We start from the raw sequence: 5,385 nt of genomic DNA on the forward strand, positions 1-5,385 counted from the left end.
TGGGAGCCCACTCTATCGTACGCAGTGTATGGGCCTCTGGGTTTCATGCAGGACACTGTGGCAGAGCGGGCTTTCATGCATGGCTTAGTAGGATTGTAGGCTTTCAAAACTCTGAGAAAGCAAGTCTGAGAATTAGATTTAGGGTTAGGATTACGGTACGGTTTAGGGATGAAGATGAGTGATAGGGTGAGGGCTTAGGGTTAGGGGTTAGGGTTAGGGTTAGGGTTGTTGGCAGGGTGAAGGTTAGGGTTGGCATTTTAGAATTAGGGATGAGGTGTTACGGTTATGGCTAGGGGTTAGGATTAGAATTATGGGATAGGGCTTCTTCTCAGGGTGTTATGCATTAAGGTTAAAATAAGGGGATAAGTTAGGGTTACGGGGAGGTTTATGTTTTAAGGTGAGCAATAGGATCAGGGTCAGGTGCTATGTTCAGGGTGAGGGTTATCTGTTAGGGGTAGTGTTTATACTTAGCGTACAGGCCCTGTCTGCACTGGGCGGCGGGCTGGGGTTAGGGGGATGGGATTGTCCCCAGGAACCCACTCTATCATACGCTAGGTATGGGCTCCTGGTTTCATGCAAGAGAGAGCTGCAGAGCCCCCTTTTACTCATGGCATGGGAGGATTTTAGGCTTTCTAAACTCTAAGAAAGCAAGAAGTCCGAGAATTAGATTTGGGGTAGGATTATGATAATGTTTAGGGTTAGCGTTAGTGTTAAGGTGGGGTCTTAGGGTTAGGGGTTAGGGTTAGAGGTTAGTGTTAGGTGTAACAGTTACAGTTAGGTTTATGGTTAAGTTTCAGGGTTAGGGTTAAGGTTTGGGTTTAGCGTTTGGCACAGGGTTAGGCTTCAGTGTTAGCTTTATGGTTAAAGATTAGGATTAGGGTTAGTGTGAGGGTTAATGGTAAGGGTCAAGATTAAGGGTTAGGGTTGGGGTTAGGGTTAGGTTTAGGGTTAGGGCTTAGGGTTAGGGGATAGGATTAGGGTTAAGTGTTGGGCTTATGGTTAGGGTTAAAGTTTAGTGTTAGGGTTAATGTTTAGTGTTATGGTCCAGTTTAAGTGTTAGGGTGAGGGTTAACAGTTAGGATTAGGCTTAGGGGTTAGGGATATAGTGAAGGTTCAGTGTTAGGGTTAGGTTTAGGGTTCAGGGTTAGGGTTAGCTTTAGGGGTTATGGTTAGGGTTAGGTGTTAGGTTAGTGTCAGGGTTAGGTCTAGTCGTGAGGGTAAGGTTTAGGGTTAGCTTTAAGAGCTAGGGTTAGGTTTAATGGTTAGGATTAGGATTACGGTTAAAGGCTAGGGTAATGCTTAGGGGTTAGGGTGAAGGGTAAAGGGTTAGGGATTTTGTTAGGCATAGCGTTGGGGTTAGAACTAAGGGTTCCTGTCAGTGTTAGGGTTGTAGGCAGCGTTACGGTTAGGCTTAGCAGGTGGAGAATTAGGGTTAGGGATTAGGTGTTACAGTTATGACTAGGAGATAGGGTTAGAATTATGGGATAGGGGATGTTCTCAGGGAATGGGTTATGCATTAACGTTACGTTAAGAGGTTAAAGTTAGGCTCAAGGTGAGGTTTACGTGTTAAGGGGAGAAATAGGAACAGGGTTAGGTGCCATGTTCAGGGTTAGGGTTATCTGTTAAAGGTATCATTTATGCTTATCGCACGGGCCCTGTCGGCATTAGGCTGGGGGGAGGTTAGGGGGCTGGGATTGTCACCGGGAACCCACTGTATCGGACTCTGGGTGTAGGCCCGTGCGTTTCATGCAGGACACAGTGGTAGAGCCTCCTTTCACGGATGGCATGGGAGGATTGCAGGCTTTCTAAACTCTAAGAAAGCAAGAAGTCTGAGAATTAGATTTAGGGTTAGGATTATGGTTAGGGTTCAGGATGAAGTGTAGTGTTATGGTGAGGGGATAGGGTTACAGATTAGGCTTACGGTTTAAGGTTACTATTAGGTTTAACAGTTACAGTTCGTGTTGGGGTTGAGGTTTGCGGATAGGGTTAAGATGAGGGGTTAGGTTTTGGTACAGGGTTAGGGTTGTGTTCGGTTTAGGGTTGAAGATTAGGATTAGGGTTAGGATTAAAGGTTAGCATGAGAGTTAACGGTTCAGATTAAGGTTAAGGGTTAGGGTTAGGGTTTAGGTTTAGGGTTAAGGGTTAGGGTTAGTTTTAGGGTTAGAGTTATGTGTTAGGGTTTGTGTTAGAGGTTAGGGTTAGGTTTACTGTTCACGGTTAGGGTTATGTTTAGGGGTTAGCATTAGGGTTAGGGATTAGGTTTAGGGTAAGTGTTTAGAGTTAGTGTTGGGCTTTAGGCTCGGGGCTTAGGTTCAGGGTCAGGGGTTAGGGTTGGTGGTAGGGCTTAGATTTAGCGGTCAGTTTAAGGGCACAGGACCTGGTTAATCTACGGTGAGAGGGGTGCGGTCGGAGTCACCACGAAAGCACAACATCATTCCCTGGGCCCTGGGACAAGACCTACATGCAGGACTCAGGCGGATCCTCATCTCACACATGGCATGGCTGTATTGTAGGCTTTCTTCACTCGGGAATGGAAGTAGTGTGAGAATTAAGGTTAGGGTTGGGGTTAGGGGTTTCGAGTTAGGGGTTAGGTTTCGAGTCAGGGTTAGGTGCTAGTGGTTAGGGGTAGAGTTAGTGTTACGGGTTCGGTGTTAATTCTGGGTTAGGGAGCCAGGGGTAGGTTTAGGGTTGGGGTAAGTGTTATCGTTAGCGGTTAGGGTTAATGGATAGGGTTAGGGTTAAGGGTAGGCTTAGGGTTAGGGTTCAGGGTTAGGGTTAAGGTTTAGGGTTAGGGTCAGGGTTAAGGGTTAGGGTTAGGGTTAGGGTGTTATGGTTAAGGATTAGGTTTATTGTTCAGGTTTAAGGTTAGCATTAGGGGTTTGTGTTACTTCTAACTGTAGGTCAGTGTTGGGGTTAGAACTCTAGGCATTAAGGTAAAGGTTAGAGTTAGGGTTAAGAGTTGGCGTTATGTTTAATGGTTAGGATTGGGATTAGGGTTAAGGGTTAGGGTTAAGGTTAGGGGTTATGACTAAGGATCAACGGTTACGGTTATTTTTAGGCGTAGGGTTAGGGTAAGGGGTTAGGATTAGTGTTAGTGTTGTTGGTAGGGTTAAGGTTAGGGTTGGTGTTTCAGAATTAGAGATTAGGTGTTATGCTTATGGCTAGGAGTTAGGGTTAAAATTACAGTATAGGGCTTGTTCTCAGGGTGTCATGCATTAACATTACGATATGGGGTTAAAATTAGGGTTACGGTGAGGTTTACGTGTTAAGGTGAGCAGTAGGATCAGGGTTAGGTGTTATGTTCTGGGTTAGGGTTATGGGTGAGGGGTAGTGTTTATGCTTAGGGCATGGGCCCTGTATGCCCTAGGAATCGAAGTTAGGGGTCGGTTGTGGTCGCTGGGAACCCACTCTATCGTACGCTGTGTATGGGCCTCTTGGTTTCTTGCAGGACACTGTGGCAGAGCCGGCTTTCATGCATGGCTTAGTAGGATTGTAGGCTTTCAAAACTCTGAGAAAGCAAGAAGTCTGAGAATTAGATTTAGGGTTAGGATTACGGTACGGTTTAGGGATGAAGATTAGTGATAGGGTGAGGGCTTAGGGTTAGAGGTTAGGGTTAGGGTTAGGGTTGTTTGTAGGGTGAAGTTTAGGGTTGGCATTTTAGAATTAGGGATGAGGTCTTATGGTTATGGCTGGGGATTAGGATTAGAATTATGGCATGGGGCTTCTTCTCAGGGTTTTATGCATTAAGGTTAAGATAAGGGGATAAGTTAGGGTTACGGGGAGGTTTATGTTTTAAGGTGAGCAATAGGATCAGGGTCAGGTGTTATATTCAGGGTGAGGGTTATCTGTTAGGGGTAGTGTTTATACTTAGCGTACAGGCCCTGTCTGCACTGGGCGGGGGGCTGGGGTTAGGGGGATGGGATTGTCCCCGGGAACCCACTCTATCGTACGCTGGATATGGGCTCCTGGGTTTCATGCAGGACACAGTGGTAGAGCCCCCTTTTACTCATGGCATGGGAGGATTTTAGGCTTTCTAAACTCTGAGAAAGCAAGAAGTCTGACAATTAGATTTAGGGGTAGGATTATGGTAATGTTTATCGAGGAAGATTAGTGTTAGGGTGGGCTCTTAGGGTTAGGGGTTAGGGTTAAAGGTTTGTGTTATTTTTAACAGTTACAGTTACGTTTACGGTTAAGTTTCAGGGTTAGGGTTAAGGTTTGGTTTTATCGTTTGGCACAGGGTTAGGCTTCAGTGTTAGCTTTATGGTTAAAGATTAGGATTAGGGTTAGGGTTAAGGGTTAGTGTGAGGGTTAATGGTAAGTTTCAAGATTAAGGGTTAGGGTTGGGCTTAGGGTTAGGAATAAGGCTTCGTGTAACATTTAGGTTTAGAGTTAAGTGTTATGGTTATGGCTAGAGGTTAGGGTTAGGTTTTGGGTTCATGGTTAGGGTTACATTTAGGGGTTCGGGTTACGGGTTAAGTTTAGGGCGAGTGTTTAGTGTTACTGTTGGGCGTTAGGATAAGGGCCGAGGTTTAGGGTTAGGATTTAGGTTTAGTGTTAGGGCTTAGATTTAGTGGTTAGTTTAAGGGCACATGCTCTGTTTAATCTATGGTGGGAAGGGTGCAGACTGGGTCGCCTCAACACCACACCATCGTACTTGGGCCTTGGGCCCAGACCTACATGCAGGACTCAGGCAGAGCCTCTTCTCACTCGTGGCATGGCTCTATTGTAGGCTTGGTCAACTCTGAGAACAAAGGAAGTGTGAGAATTAGGGTTATGGTTAGGGTTATGTGTTTGGGGTTAGAGGTTTGGGTTTGAGTGAAGTTTAGTGGTTAGGAATTAGAAGTTAGGATTAGTGTGTCAGGGCTTAGGTGTTAGGTTTTGTAAGGGGCTAGCGTTAGATTTAGGTTTAGGGTTAATGTTCAGGTGGATTAGGGGTCAGCGTTAGGGTTAGGCTTACAAGATAGGATTAAGGTAAAGGGTGAAGGCTTAAGATTAGCAGTAAGGGTTAAGGTTAGGGTTAAGGGTTAGGGTTTCGGTCCAAGTTAAGGGTGAGAGTGAGGGTTAACAGTTGCGATTAGGGTAATGGTTTAGGGATAGTAATAGGTTTAAGGGATAGGGTTAGGGTTAGGTTTAGGGTTCGGGGTTAGGGTTAGCATTAGCGGTTAGGGTTAGGGTTAGGGGTTAGGGTTACAGTTAGGGTTAGGTCTAGGCATTATGGTAATGGTTCGTGTTAGGGTTAAGAATTAGGGTTAGGTTTAATTGTTAGGATTATGATCAGGGTAATGGTTAGGGTTAGGGTTAGCGGTTAGAGTTAGGGTTAGTGTTAGGGTTGTTTGTAGGGTGAAGGTAATGTTTAGCAGTTTAGAATTAAGGTTAGGGATTAGG

This window comes from Eulemur rufifrons, unplaced genomic scaffold (genome assembly GCF_041146395.1).
Source record: "Eulemur rufifrons isolate Redbay unplaced genomic scaffold, OSU_ERuf_1 scaffold_43, whole genome shotgun sequence".
Classification (NCBI taxonomy): Eukaryota; Metazoa; Chordata; class Mammalia; order Primates; family Lemuridae; genus Eulemur; species Eulemur rufifrons.